This window comes from Hemitrygon akajei, chromosome 9 (genome assembly GCF_048418815.1).
Source record: "Hemitrygon akajei chromosome 9, sHemAka1.3, whole genome shotgun sequence".
NCBI lineage: Eukaryota > Metazoa > Chordata > Chondrichthyes > Myliobatiformes > Dasyatidae > Hemitrygon > Hemitrygon akajei.
In genome coordinates this window covers 139,533,083-139,549,482 of record NC_133132.1, presented here as the reverse complement: position 1 = coordinate 139,549,482, position 16,400 = coordinate 139,533,083, and the positions used below count along the sequence as shown (strand labels likewise).

Sequence of the window (16,400 nt, the reverse complement as noted above, 5' to 3'; positions counted from 1 at the left end):
CTGAATTATTATTCAGAAACCGTGCCTTTCCCAAGTTCTGCTCAGACTGTGTCAGGTTGCCATTGGCATAGCAACTTCATAGAAACCTACAGCTTACACTCTGGTCCAAGGAAATAACTAAGAAGAAAAGTAATTGCAGTGCTTCTAAACATTCATTCAAATCGCCCAGAGTGGTGATGCGATCTGAACAGCCAACGTTACTCAAAAAAAAATGCTTCAAGCTAACTTTCAAAACTCTTGTATAGAGTTTCACTGTCAACTAAGCCTAGTTCCATATCTATTGCATTCATTTTCAACCCTGAGTAATATCCCTGGTCAGCTACCAACAGTGATGGATAAAATACAGTGGAGTCTGGTTAATTGGGACATGTTGGGACCAGTACATTATGGCCCATTAAATGGCTGCGCTAATCAGCCAAAGTTTCATGGAAATGGTTAAAAAGGTATAAAAGATGCAAACTACCATTTAACTGAGTAACAAATTATATATTTAAATTAAGTACAGAACAAATTAGAACATTACCAATATTACTACAGTACTATAAAACTCTGTATTGGTTCCTAATAATTATTGACAGAAGAATTCATCCAGTGTATGCTGTTGTGTTCTTTTGACTGACTGGAAGTGAGCAAATTCAGTACAGACAATGGACTGCCTTCACACAATGCATCCTCCAAATCTTCATTTTCATCACAAAGTTCAAGATGATTGTCAATACCTTCAAATTCTTTGTAGTTCTTAACTTGTTGAAGTCGTGAAATTGTTTCGTTTTCACTCCCACTATTCCCCGGCATTTCCAAGCCTGAATGCTTGAAAACGTAATGAGCAGAACAGTTCAGAATTGTCTTACTGCTTACTTCTCACCAACTGTCCATAACAAAAATCATTGCTTTTTGAACATAAATGTACGCAACTGACACTATTTAAAAACTGTTGGCTCTAAGCATGGGGTAGTACAGACCCTCGACTGACATTAGTTAGAAGCTGTTCGGCAACATATTCCCATCCCAATTAAAAGGCATAGTGTCCCAAATGAATGAATGGAATCTTGGGCATTTTTTCCAATTAGTTTTTATTCTTTAATCGTTGTCCCAAATAAGCAGCAACCCTGATCAACCAACGGCTGAATTAACTGGAATCCGCTATATTGATTTCACTGTCACTTATAAGAACTTCAAAGTACATTTATTATCAAAGTATGTATACATTATACAACCTTGAGATTCATCTCCTTACAGGCAGCCACAAAACAAAGAAACCCAATAGAACCCTTTAAAAAAAAAAGTCCATCAAACGCCCAATGTGTAGAAAAAATAAAAAATCGTGCAAACAATAAAAGTAAGCAAATAGCATTCAGAACTGAAGTTCGTGAAAGTGAGCTCACAGTCACGAAACCAGTCATCACTACATCTGGTCCATAGTTGCAGGCCACAGCCTCAGTTCAGTACAAAGATGAGTAAAACTTGCAAGCAGCAAGCTGAACACCAGCTTGTCCCTCTCCTCTGGCCAATCAGCATGCTCCTCACTCTCGGGCCAGGCCCAGGGGCCTAAGCCGTGATTCAGCCCGTACCTGACCTTTCAAATCTTCCCAGTGTTTAAATCAGTCAAACATCGGCTTCTTCCTTGTTCTTGGGCCCAGTTCCTGCCACCTCAAATCTGCCTTGCCTCAGTTCCGCTGTTTCAAGTCACCTCCAGTCTTACCCAGCTACAGCCAAACATTGTCTTGTTGCCCGTTTGGGCCCGGTTCCTGCGGCCTTGATTCGACCCATAGATACCCCGCCACAATCTGTTACAATATGGTTAACATTTAATTTTATTCTCGATTGTTTGAACATTCAACACTCATCTGCAAACCCCAACACACCTCTCCTTTTGACTATGCCCACTCTACATCTTGAGGTCTGGAGAAAAATACTGCTAATTACTTTTCATGCCGGTCCAATGGCTTTACCTGAACTGACTCCTCTAGGACAACACAACCGATTTGTTTAAACTTGACAATACACTGGCTTTTTGTCATATGTGTATATGAACAGAAAACAGTAATATAACACTGTACTTTTTTGAAGTAAGCAAAGATAACTGTGAGTGTACTGACCATCAAGATAGATCATAAAATCAAGAACAAAGTTGCATTCACTTGAATTTATAGCTTTTCTCTGCAAATAAATGGATGCTGTTCTGTTTTAATTAGTCTATAAAGAGAAAAAAAAAAGGTATGAACTCCAGACACTAAAAGAATATTCAATTTGTTTCTTCCAAATCCAATCTATTATTGTCATTCACTTCCATCTTATTGGGCATCATAGTGCAAACAGAGTGGCTTCACCCATACAGCCTGAATTGAACAAACACATCAAACATAACAAAGTTATTATTACTTATTTAAATCTTCAATGATAAAAGCAGCTTGATCAGGGCAGTGCCAACCCCAGTTTAACCCTAACCTAATCACAGGAATCAGAACCAGGGTTATTATCACCGGCAGGTGTCGTGAAATTTGTTAATTTGGCAGCAGCGGTTCAATGCAATACAAAATCTAGCAGAGAGAAAAAAAAGTAAAATAATAATAGTAAATAAACATGTAAATCAATTACAGTATACATATATTGAATAGATTAAAATTCACGCAAAAAAACAGAAATAATATATTTTTTAAAGTGAGGTAGTGTTCACAGGTTCAATGTCCATTTAGGAAATGGATAGCAGATAGGGAAGAAGCTGTTCCTGAATCACCGAGTGTGTGACTTCAGGCTTCTATACCTCCTACCTGATGGCAACAGTGAGAAAAGGGTATGCTCTGGGTGCTGGAAGTCCTTAATAATGGACACTGCCTTTCTGAGACACCGCTCCTTGAAGATGTCCTGGGTACTTTGTAGACTAGTACCCAAGACGGAGCCAACTAACTTTACCATCCTCTGCAGCTTCTTTTGGTCCTGAACAGCAGCCCCCCACCATACCAGACAGTGATGCAGCCTGTCAGAATGCTCTCCACTGGACAACTATAGAAGTTTTTGAGTGTATTTCTTAACATACCAAATCTCTTCAAACTCCTAATAAAGTACAGCCGCTGTCTTGCCTTCTTTATAACTACATCAATATGTTAGGACCAGGTTAGATCCTCAGAGATCCTGACACCCAGGAACTTGAAACTGCTCACTCTTTCCACTTCTGATCCTTCTGTGAGGACAACTTAACCCTCCAATGACCAATTAACCCTCCTGGTTTGGACTGTGGGGGGAAACAGAATATCTGAGGTATAGCCACGCTTTCTATGGGGAGGATGTACAGACTCCTTACAGGGGATGCCAGGAATGAACTCTGAACTCTGATACCCTGAGCTGTAATAGCATCATGCTAATGACTATCCTACTGGGCACCTGACATCTTACACTTACCAAGATTAAATTTTATCTGCAACCTCTCTTCCCGTATCTGCCACTAATCTATTTTCCTCTCTCATCTTAATAGTCCTTTATACTATCCACAACTGCAGCAAACTTGGTGTCATCTACAAATTTTGCAAATTCACCCATGCACCTTTTCATTCAAATCACTGCTACATATCACAGGGAACAGAGATTCTAGCACTGACCCTTGAACCTCCATCCAGAATGACAGCCTTCTACCCTGTTCTGTTTTCTATGTGGAAACCAGTTCAAGGTTCAAGAAACTAGTTACTGCTAGAGCTCTAGAAAATTACAAGGTTGCTAGGAAGGAGCTTAAGAATGGAATTAGGAGAGCAAGAAGGGGCCATGAGTACGCCTTGGTGAGCAGGATTAAGGAAAACCCCAGTGCATTTGACAAGTATGTGAAGAGCAATAGGATGCGCCGTGTGAGAATAGGACCAAGCAGGTGTGATAGTGGAAATGTGTGTGGAGTCAGAGGAAGTATCGGCGGTACTTAATGAAAACTTTGCTTCAGTATTCCCCAGGGGAAAAGACCTTGGCAATTGTGGGGATGACTTACAGCGGACCGAAATGCTTGAGACATTAAGGAAGAGGATGTGTTAGAGCTTTTGAAAAGCATCAAGTTGGATAAGTCACTGGGACTGGATGAGATATACCCCAGGCTACTGGGGGAAACGAGGGAGTAGATTGCTGAGCCTCTTGCTAGGAATGGAAGAAGTATTGGAGGATTGGAGGGTTACAAATCTTGATCCCTTGTTCAAGAAAGGGAGTAGAGATAACCCAGAAAATTATAGACCTGTGAGCCTGACTTCAGTGGTGGACAAATTGTTGGGGAAGATCCTGAGAGGCAGGATTTATAACAGGATATATTAATGACGATTGAGAGACATAATCTGATTAGTGATAGTCAGTATGGCTTTGTCAAGGGCAGGTTTTGCCTTACGAGCCTGAATGAATTCTTTGAGGATGTAACAAAACACATTGATGAAGGTAGAGCAGTGGATGTAGTGTAAATGGATTCCAGTAAGTCATTTGATAAGGTTTCCCATGCGAGGCTCACTCAGAAAGTAAGGAGGCATGGGATGCAATGAGACCCTGCTTTGTGGATCCAGAATTGGCTTGCCGATAGAGGCAAAGGGAGGTTATAGATTGTCTGTATTCTGCGTGGAGGTCGGTGACCAGTGGTGTTCTGGAGGGATCTGTTCTGGAACCCCTGCTCTTTGTGATTTTTATAAATGACCTGGATGAAGAAGTAGAAGGGTGGGATAGTAAGTTTTCCGATGACACAAAGGTTGGGGGTGTTGTGGATAGTCTAGAGGGTTGTCAGAGGTTACAGCGGGACATTGATAGGATGCAAAATTGGGCTGAGAAGTGGCAGCTGGAGTTCAACCCAGATAGGTGTGAAGTGGTTCATTTTGGTAGATCCAATTTGAATGCAGAATATAATATAAATGGCAAGGCTCCAAGCAGCATGGAGGGTCTGAGATATCTTAGGGTCCATGTTGAAAGGACACTCAAAGCTGCTGCACAGTTTGACAGTGTTGTTAAGAAGGCATATGGTGTGTTGGCCTTCATCAACCATGGGATTGAGTTCAAGAGCCATGAGGTAATGTTACAGCTATATAAGAACTTGGTCAGACCCCACTTGGAGTACTGTGTTCAATTCTGGTCACCTCACAACAGGAAGGATGTGGATACTATAGAGAGAGTGCAGAGGAGATTTACAAGGATGTTGCCTGGATTGGAGGGCGTACCTTATGAGAATAGGTTGAGGGAACTTGGCCTTTTCTCCTTGGATGAAAGCTGACTTGATAGAGGTGTGTAAGGTGATGAGAGCCAGTGATTGTGTGCATAGCCAGAGACATTTCCTGGGGCTGAAATGACTAACACGAGGGGGTATAGTTTTAAGGTGCTCAGAAATAGGTACCAAGGGAATGTCACGGGTAAGTTTTTCCACACGGAGAGTGGTGGGTGTGTGGAATGCACTGCCGGTGGTGGTGGTGGAAGTGGATACAATAGGATCTTTTAAGAGTCTCATGGTGTTTAGAAAAATAGAGGGCTATGCGCTAGGGAACTTCTAGGCAGTCTATAGAATAGGTTACATGGTCGGCACAACATTGTGGGCCAAAGGGCCTGGAATGTGCTGTAGATTTCTATATTCAGTTCTGAATCCAAACTCAAATCCAGTTCACCCCGGATTGCATGCATCTTTATCTTCTGAATCAACTTATCATGAGGAACCTTATAAAATGCCTTACTGAAGTTCACGTAGATAACTTCCCACTGCCTTAGCCCCATCAAGCTCCTTTGTCAACTTCTCAATAAAGTACGTAAGACACGTCCTGCCTCACACAGAGCCATGCTGACTGCCCCTCAACAGGCTATGACTTTCTGAATATCCATAACTCCATCCCCCGATATCCCCTCGAGTTGTGGAATCTGAGGGAGTGAAGTTATCCAATCACAAACAAGAGAAGAACCTGCAGATGCTAGAAATCAAAGCAACATGCACAAACTGCAGGAGGAACTCAGCAGGCCAGGCAGCATCTATGGAAAAGAGTACAGTCGACGTTTCTGGCTGAGTGAAGATATCCACTCTGTTTCAGGAGCCTAATGGTAGAAGGGTAATAACTGTTCCTGAATCTGATGGTGTGGGACCCAAGGCTCCTGCGCCTCCTTCTCAAAGGCAACAGCAAGAAGAGAGCATGAGCCTGGATGGTGGGGTCCTTTGATACGTTTTCATCAAAATGGTAGACTTCTTAATAGTACTGAACTGCAGAGGGATTTTGGGAGCCAGATCCACATTTCACTAGTCATCACAAAGTGATGATGAGATTGAGGGGAGATTTGACAGAGGTTTTCGAAATCATGAGAAGCATAGATAGGGTAGGCAGTCAGATTCTCTCCCCAAGGTAGAAATATCAAATACTAGAGGACATGGTTTTCAGGTCAGATGGGTTAAGTTTAAAGGCAACATGAAAGGCAATTTCTTTTTAATGCAATGAGTGTAGTTACCTGGAATAGGCTACTAGGGAAAGCAGTGAAAGAAGGCAATTTTGTGGAGCTTAAGAGCCTTTTCAATAGATATAAAGGGAGTGAGGGACATTCATGATTCACAGTATAAATGGGCATCAGGATTGGCACATCATGTTCTGACTAGCCTGTATAGTGCTGTTCTGGGGTCATTATGAAAGGACAGAATTGATGATAAAACCAGTAGCATTCCAAATCAAATCGTCATTATTTTGTGAAATCTAGTGAAGCTGAAAGATTCATATTGACCTAGTGACATAACAATATTTATTTCAAAAATTACAAAATAGAAGATTAGGCCATTTCTGGCATTCAATAAGATTATTCTTTTACCTGAGATCTACTTTTCTGTAGCATGTAGTACTTCATTCCCAACTCCATAGTTGTGGGATCATTCAAGTCGATTATGTTCTCCAGAGTGGTTGTCCATTGTTGGATCCTCAGGTGTCTGCAGAGGCTGATCCGGGATCCACACAACTGGGACGTCAGGCGGATTCCCTTGAAGAAGAAACCTTGTGCATGACTTTGTTTCATGTGGGGGGGCTGATGCATGGGCAGCCATCGCACAGCCCTTAACAGATCAGATCCAGTGGCATGGGGTGCAAGATGAATGGTGTAGTCTTCCTCTGCCTTCACTGCCAATGTGATGTGTCATCATGTGCAGCCAGCTCCACAGTTCAGCTCTTGGTTGGATCGCTCTTTGCCTGGACCTTACCACCATGCAGGAACCTATCAGGAGCTAAACACCAGGTGACTAAACTCCAGGCTGCATTGCAGGAACTCACAATCCTCTCCACTACAACAAGGTGATGATTCAGGTAATATACACTGATTGGCCTCATCTCAAGTAATAATGAGACAGCCTACAGAGAAGATGTCATCACCCTGACACAGTGGTGTCAAAAGAACAACCTCTCCCTCAATGTCGCAAAAACAAAGGAGCTGGTTGTGGACCACAGGAGGAATGGAGACAGGCTAACCATCTGGGACTGAGAAGATGAAGAGCTTTAAAGTTCCTCAGTGTACACATCACTGAGGATCTCATTTGGTCTGCACATACCGACTGCGTGGTGAAAAAGGTACAACAGCACCTCTTTCACCTCAGCTGGTTGAAGAAGTTCAGCATGAGTCCCCAAATCCTAAAGCCTTTCTACAGGGGCACAATTAAGATCATCCTGACTGGCTGCATCACTGCCTGGTATGGGAACTGTACCTCCCTTATTCACAGGGCTCTGCAGAGGGTGGTGTGGACAGCCCAGCATAGTTATGGATGTGAACTTCCCACTATCCCGGACATTTATAGTGAAAAAAGGTGTGTAAAAAGGGCCCGAAAGATCACTGGGGACCCAAGTCACACCAACCACAAACTTCATCTGCCGCCATTCTGGAAATGGTACTGTAGCATAAAAGCCAGGACGGCTTCTTCCGCCAGGCCATCAGACTGGTGAACTGACGCTGACACAATTGTATTTCTAAGCTATATTGACTGATCTGTTGTACATCTTACTGTACATACTATTTATTACAAATTACTATAATTTGCACATTTCACATTTAGACGGAAACTTAACGTAGAGATTTTTACTCCTCACATAGGTGAAGGATGTAAGAAACAAAGTCAATTAAATTAAATCCTCTGAGAAGGGGCTGATATACTGTAATATTATGATTATCAATAGCGTTCTTGTCAGAAAATATGTGAATGTAGGTCATTGTAATAACGTTGCTTACCTGCATCATTTGAGTTCATACCAAAGTAAAAAGACCCTACTGACCAATATTAAAAATGGACTGTAGTCTAAAATAACTGCTGTTATTTTTGTTTCACAATAGATTACTGTACACAGTCCTAAACAAATCTGGAACAAATTCTTAAATTGATTCTGCTTGATCCAATTTTTAAAGAAAAATGACCACCCCACTTTCACAGATTTCACCAATTTTTGAGAATACTGTTGAAAAATATTGTTTTATTACTATTTATCAACATAGAAAGGCTTTTGAAATCAAGATAAAGTTGTTGCAACTTTTTCTTTTAGACACTCCAACACATCTTATTTGAATGAACATCAATGCCAAAGCACTGCTTTATGGAAACCATGTGGTGAGTTTTCCTTTAACGAGACCAATATATGCCCTTCACTTGGTTTCAGTATCGGTAGTTGCTTCAATCAGTAACTATTTGTATCGTGATTGTTCATTATTTAATGGTGACCAGATTTAAACAATACCCAACAATGAAACCTGATATGGGAACTGTACTTCCCTCAGTCACAGGACTCTGCAGAGAGTGGTGTGGACAGCCCAGCTCATCTGTAGATACGAACTTCCCACTGTTCAGGACATTTACAGAGAAAGGTGCATAAAAAGGGCCCAAAAGGTCGTTGAGGACCCGAGTCACCCCAACTAGAAACTGTTCCAGTTGCTGCCATCCGGGAAACGGTACCGCAGCATTAAAGCCAGGACCAACAGGCTCCAGGACAGCTTCTTCCACCAGGCTATCAGACTGATTCATTCACGCTGATACAATTGTATTTCTATGTTATATTGACTATCCTGTTGTACATACTATTTACTGCTCTACATAAATTGCACATTTAGACAGAGACATAACATAAAGATTTTTACTCCTCATGCATGTGAATGATGTGAGAAATAACGTCAATTCAATTCAAGCTCTGGAAATTTTTCCTAACAATAATCCCTGTATGAAAAGCAAAGAAACACAACCAGATGCACAAAGCAGAAAGCTCTTGGTTTAGATAGCAATAGCCACTGCTCCCAAACGCCTATATTTCTACACAACATTGATTCTCCACACGATCAGCACCTGACCATCAGTAACTCTGAAGAGGAATAATGTTGCTCTACTTCACCATGAGCGAGTATTGTATAAGAACAAACGTCATCATCCATTTTTAAATGAGTTTTTATTTTTCCCCATTGAATCAGTATTTGATGATTAGTAGAAGTTTTTATAATTGAGGCAGTCATTACCATCAATGCGATACACTACACAATGAGCTTATGGGTAAACCAACCAGACTCTGAGATACTGAAAACCAAATCACTAGTTAGTGCTTTCACAATTGCATAGATGTGGTCAGTGAATTACACGAGCTCGCATAATGTACAGTACAGAGTTAAATTCTGTGCACACTTTTTTAAACCACAATATCACCACATATTCTGGATTCAAGTGCAATACTAGAATAACTAACACAAAAACTAAATAATCTGGCCATCATTTGATGGAAAGCCATAACAGAGGCTAAACATTAGCCCATTCAAAGACTGAAATTATAATCTAATTTAAGATACAAAGGTTTGTTATGACAGAGTGCACTTAGCCACAGTAAACTTGATACATTTCAACTTGTTTTTAACAGTATTTTTCACGTCACGAGGGAAAATAACATCCATTCTTTCATATTTCACCGGTTTGTCCTTTGTTGACAATCAAGTTCAGTCGAAAAGCCAAAATGATCCTATCTGCAAGCCATTTCATATTTACAGTAACATTGATGTTATTTTCCTCTCAAGATCTTCACCAACTGCACCCCCGCCACCCCTTCTGCAACTCTTACCCCAACTTACTTATTTGCACTGTCTCGATGGCACGTTCAGGCTCCTCTGCTGCAAAATGCTGGGGCCTCTCCACTGGCTGTCCAAGGCAAAACTGCCCATCACGTGGGCATCCCTGCTTCCAAGAACCAGCCTATCTGAACCAAATTTGCCCATTTTGTGACAAATTTAGACTAAAAGTTCTCAAATTATCTTTGAAATTGAGAAAGTATGATCTTCTTCACTTTTATTTCCATCTTTATTATACTGCATACATCATATATTAAAGAGATCAATAAGGACCTGTCTGAGAAGATAGGATATAGAAGAATACAGCATAAGAACAGGACTTTAGTCCATGTCTGTACCAAGCATAATTTTGCAAGGAGGAATGGGCAAATTGAACTCATCCCCTCTGCCTGCACCTGATCCATATACTTCCATTTCCTGAATGTTTACGTAACTATCTAACTCACCACTCTGTGTCTAAAAAAAAGTTTACGGTTTTAGTATTAAGTATTTGACATTTTCATCCTGGGAAAAAATTTTGACCGTCTACCCTATCAATGCTTCTCATAATTTCATTCATTTCATAAGGTCGCATCTCAGCCTCTGATGCTCTGAAGAAAGTAATCCAAGTTTGTTCAACCTCACCATTCCTACTGTAAAGTATGGTGGAGTTAGCATTATGCTAAGGGATGCTTTTCAGCGGCAGGAACTGGAAATCAGGTCAGGATTGATGGGAAGATAAATGTTGCTAAATACAGAGATCCTGGATTTAAAAAACCTGCTATCCTCTGCCAGAAAGCTTTAACAGGGGAGGAAGTTAGTCTTTCAGCAAGACAATGACCCAAAGCACATTTCCAGAGCAACTATGGAGTGGCTTCAGATGAAGAAAATTGGTGTCCTTGATTGGCCCAGTTAGAGTTCTGACTTTAACCCGATGGAACATCTCTGGCAGGACCTCAGGACTGCTCTCCAACTAATCTGGTACAGCTCAAGTAATTTTTCAAGGAGGAATGGGCAAATCTTGCTCCATCATATTGAACAAAGCTAATAGAGACTTATTCAAAAAGACTACTGGCTGTAATAGCTTTGAGAGATGGTTCAACTAAGTACTGAACAAAGGCAGATAAATACTTTTGAACTGCTGATGTTTCAGTTTTTGAATTTATAATTTTTCGTGCTTTACATTTTTCCATACTTTTTGGTCTCTACTGTGAAAAAGAACCATGTGATTCACGAAAAGAAGTTCCCAGTTGGTCTAAATTCCTGGTTGTAGTACTCATTTATGTGAACACGTTTATGTGTTGGGGGCTGAATACTTTTACAAGGAACTTTATGGTAAAATAAATAGTATCGCTGGGGTACCAAACTAACTTTGGCTCCCCATTTCGAAGACCCCAGCCAGCAGAAATTGTGTGGCGGAGAAGATTATATAAAATAGTGTCATCCTCCTCTCCCACCTGGTGTGTAACATTAACAAGTCGGGTGTTAGCAACAAGTCTGCAGAGTCCTAAATTGAATAACAGGCATGTTTAAAAATTATTTTCATGGTTCTCTATAGGCCAGTTGAAGCAAGAATTGTTTCTTACCCTTCTTTGACCATCCAACATCTGATCCCTATCATCTCTTAATGCACCTCCATCTCTATCATGGACTCCTAGCTGACAGACAAGCCTACTAGCTGACCACATAATGGATTTGCTGTGCTGAGAAATTCAACTTAAAATTAGTTCTGCTATACAAGGATGCAGTAACAACTTCCTTGGTAAGCATTTTAAATCTGCCAAGAAACACAACAAGGCCAGATTTTTAGAGGGGGGGGGGTACTTCTTTGCATTTACATCGAACTGCTAAAATTTATGTGACCTATATTCACCCTCCCAAACATTATTGGAAGCCAAAGTACAAAGAATAATCAATGTAACCATGGCATTCTTCACTCCAGTGTAATACAAGATTGATTGAATCCAGCACAGAGACTCTGACAGATAGTCAAATCCCTGAAGTGAAAAAAGTAAGATGTGTGGTTTTGACAGACAGCTTTATCCTGAGGTGAAATTAGTATTCATTTATTTTAATGGTTATAATGAATGCGATGAGGGATTACAAAATCTCTTAACTTCATTTACAACATGACTGACATAAAAATACAGTAGATGCTGGTTAAATGGGCCATTAGTTAATCGGGAAGCCGCTTATTTGGAACAACTCTTAAAGAACAAAAACAAATTGAAAATAGCCAAGATTCACTTTATTTATTTAGGACACTATGCCGCTCAGTTGGGGCAGGAGATGGTCAGTCACATGCACTTATGTAAGTGCTAGATACTACACTGTGCTTAGAACCGTTGAGCATGTTTGTGTTATGTTGTCCATTTGGGCCGCCAAATTTTGTTTCAAAAAGCAGTGACTTCTGATGATTTTGGATTTTTTTATTTTGACTAAAAATTTTTGAGACCCTTGCCATGAAAAGATTTGAGTCTAGCTGATAAATTTTCCCTACTTGGCTAAATTAAAAGCTATCCACCAAACACCACTCATCTTCAGTGGGCAGAGAAAAGTGGAATGCCAAAATCTACAACTGCACACTTGATACATTAGCAAACCAGCCTGTAAGAAGAATGGGCATTATTTGAGGGACAACAGACAACATCCCATAAACAAAATGGTCCAGATGTTGAAGAGGCCCTCAATTAATGGCTTTCCATTGTCACTAGACAAGCGGCACGTCAGTGGACCAATGTTAAAAAAAAACAAGTCCAAGGAGCTAGTTAAGAAGCCGGGCCATAAAGATCTTAAAGCAACAGATGGTTGGTTGTTTCGATGGAAATATAAGCACCACATTAAATTCAAGAAAGCACACAGAGAGAAAGGTAGTGCTGGAACTGTGTGCAGAAACTTGGAAATCTACAAAACTCCCAGACTTGCTTCAAAAATTTTGTGCAGATGATATCTACAATGGCAGTGCAACAAGCCTTTGTTATGGTCCATGCTGGATAGTTCCCTTTGCTACAAACACACAGCTCTATCAGGTTCCACGAAAGCAGTGGATCGCACAATGGTGTTGTGTTTTTCAAGTATGTCAGGAACTGATCAAAATAAATTGCTGGTTATTGAGAAAAGTGTTAAACCTCAATGCTTTAAGGGGCTAAGAATGGATAGTTTACCAATCGAATACTATGCCAGCTGAGGTACACTCAATGAATTTCTCCATCAGTAACCACTATGAGTTAATAGTGGTTAACTCATATAGTTATATAGTACTGTAGTAATATTGTTAGTGTTCTAATTTGTTCTGTATTACATTTAAATACACACAGTAATTTGTTACTCAGTTAAATGGTATTTTGTCTTTTTCAAATCTTTTTAATTATTTCCATGAAACTTCAGATAATTAGAACAGCCACTTAATTTGGCCAAACATACTGAGTCCCTATATGCCCTAATTAACTGGAATCCACTGTATTTTCAAAGGCTACTTTTTTTCACCTCCTAAGCAAAGGTAATTAGTTTTAGGACTATTTTTTAAAATTCTATTTTCCATGCCACTTGTATCCTTCTAAACATGTAACCATATGAATTTTGTCCATTCTGATCTCACAAAACCTTTACTATACATTGTGTTTTCATTCTGCAATTCTGCACAGTTACGAGAGAATTAGTCCTTGAGGCCAATGTTAACCGTGCGCACTGTGGCTATATCACAGCGCCAAGACACAGATGACACACATAGAAAGAAGAGAATAAACATTACAAAACAGCATTAATGTGAAGCAATAGAATATGAACAAATTAGAAGACTGGGTCAAAATGTGGAAGAACTTCATAAATATGAGCAATTAGAAAGTTAATCAAACAGGGGGAAAGTACAAATTATACACAGAAGAGGAATTGTGAGATACTGCTCAGTGTTTCACTGAGCTGACAGTTGTCAATACATGTTGAAAAAGTCAGCAAAACTACTGGAAACAAGCAGGTCAGGCAAGGAGAACAGAGCTGATACTTCCTATTGAAGAGCTCTGAGAAAGTAATATGGATTGGGAGGTTAAAGCATATATGGAAACAAGGAAAGACAATGAAGTTAATGATGCAACTATAGTTTTTAAAGTTGAGTCAATGTTGTTGATGCTACATTCCTCTTCAATTTATGCACCTCACTGACAAGAACTTGTAATTTTGTAATTAATCTCATTGCATGAACATTATTATTACAATCCCTGCCACAAGTCCCTTTTCCTTTGCCGATATCAACCACATCCCAACACGTGGATCAAAGAGATAAAGGGCAAGTCCTGGGTCTCCGCTGGAAGTGCAGGAAAGTATGCAAACCACCCACGAGTTGGCACTGATCGTTTAGCATGACCCAGGGCTGGGGAATGTATTTGAAGCAGACCAAGACCTCAGCCGTTACGGGTGTGCATTCATTACTCAATTATAATAAACCAGCAATTACTAAGACAGAAATGGTATCTTTTCCCAATATCGTTTTTGAAAGAGCTATTTTGTTGTCAATTAAGATGACTGACATTTTGAGTTCCACCAGGAGCACAAGCAAGCTCAGGGGATTAGCCAGAAGAGTTGTCAAGCACCAATGCACCTTGTAATGATTTGATCTATATGAACAGAGAGCAAGACAAGTTTTTCACTGTATCTTGGTATATGTAACAATAATAAATCAATATTAATAAAAATTCCACAATCTCAGCTGCCTGCCGCACACTTACATCTGAATATTGCACTGGCACCTGCCAGCCCAGTGTGAAATTCTGCAACTACTGCCAAGCGATGTAATTCCTAAAGTACTCTGGTAAATCTGCAAACTCTTAGGAACATACTTTAAGACTCAAGATTCAAGTTTATTTATCCTGTGTACATTGAAATGTACAGTGAAATTCATTGTTTGTGTTAACACCAACCCGAGGGTGTACCGTGGGCAGCTTGCAAGTGTTGCCACACATTCCAGCGCCAACACGGCATGCCCACAATGCTCAGTAGGACACAGCACACAAAACAGAACGAACACAAGCAACAAAACAACATCAGCAAAACAAGCATTTTGCAATAGTTTCTTCAAACCAGACAACACCTTTAAAATAAGACATTGCCCAAGAGAATCTTTGTCCAATTGAAAAGATTATTGACATAAAGGGTTGCTTTGAAGTAGAAACACAAGAACATCCACTATTCTTTTGAACAGCTTTACATGCCGATACGGGACAAATCAAAGGTTTAGTATCAATCCAAGCGTTCTCTTTCACCACTCAGAACACTCTGACATGCTGACGGAACCAAGCAAAGCCCAACAAGTTACTACAGGTACAATTCAACAGGCTGTGAAATCTTAAATAAGAGAAATTGAATGGAGAAATGTATTCAAACATTAGTTTAAAAAAATAACCAAAGATCTGGTGATCTGGGATCAAAAGCACCTTTACACTTTATTTTCTTTCAGTTTAGCATATGTGAAACAGAGCTTGTGAACTTTTTCCAAAGGTTGGTTAGAATAAGAAATGAACCTTCATTACATGACATTTTGCACCTTTTATTTATTTGTATTTTTGAGATTTGCACATTGCAGGCAAATCAGCATTTATTGCCCACTCCCATTTACTCTTGAATTGAAAAGGCTTGATGGGCCATTTCAAAGGGCATTGTAAAGTCAACCATGTTTGTGGGTCTGGTGTCACATTAGGATTGCAAATGTTCATTCTGAGGGTTTTCAGTGAACCAGATAGGTTCTTAAGATAAGGTACCCCATGCAAAGCTTATTGAGAAAGTGAGGAGGCATGAGATCCAAGGGGACATTGCTTTGTGGATCCAGAACTAGCTTGCCCACAGAAGGCAAAGAGTGGTTGTAGACAGGTCATATTTTGCATGGAGGTCAGCGACCAGTGGTGTGCCTCAGGGATCTGTTCTGGGACCCCTACTTTTCGTGATTTTTATAAATCACCTGGATGAAGAAGTGGAGGGATGGGTTAGTAAGTTTGCTGATGACACTAAGGTTGGAGGTGTTGTGGATAGTGTGGAGGGCTGTCAGAGGTTACAGCGGGACTTTGATAGGATGCAAAACTGAGATGAGAAGTGGCAGATGGAGTTCAACCCAGATAAGTGTGAAGTGGTTCATTTTGGTAGGTCAAATATGATGGCAGAATATAGTATTAATGGTAAAACTCCTGGCAGTGTGGAGGATCAGCGGGATCTTGGGGTCCGAGTCCATAGGACACTCAAAGCAGCTGCCCAAGTTGACTCAGTGGTTAAGAAGACATACGATGTATTGGCCTTCATCAATCGTGGAATTGAGTTTAGGAGCCGAGAGGTAATGTTGCAGCTATATAGGACCCTAGTCAGACCCCACTTGGAGTACTGTGCTCAGTTCTGGTCACCTC

The 16,400-nt window shown here is 40.4% G+C and overlaps 1 protein-coding gene across 3 annotated transcripts in view; it reads right to left on the bottom strand.

Moving 5' to 3' along the window:
* The window catches only part of gareml (GRB2 associated, regulator of MAPK1-like), a 155,923-nt gene that overhangs the window by 73,730 nt on the left and 65,793 nt on the right, over positions 1-16,400 (bottom strand). Inside the window, exon 2 of one of the 3 annotated variants that reach the window (XM_073057108.1) lies at positions 6,778-6,942. The exons of the other annotated variants lie outside the window; for them this stretch is intronic. The gene's annotated coding sequence lies outside the window, so the exon portion shown is untranslated. The remainder of the gene's footprint in view (positions 1-6,777; positions 6,943-16,400) is intronic. 3 annotated transcript variants of the gene reach the window in all.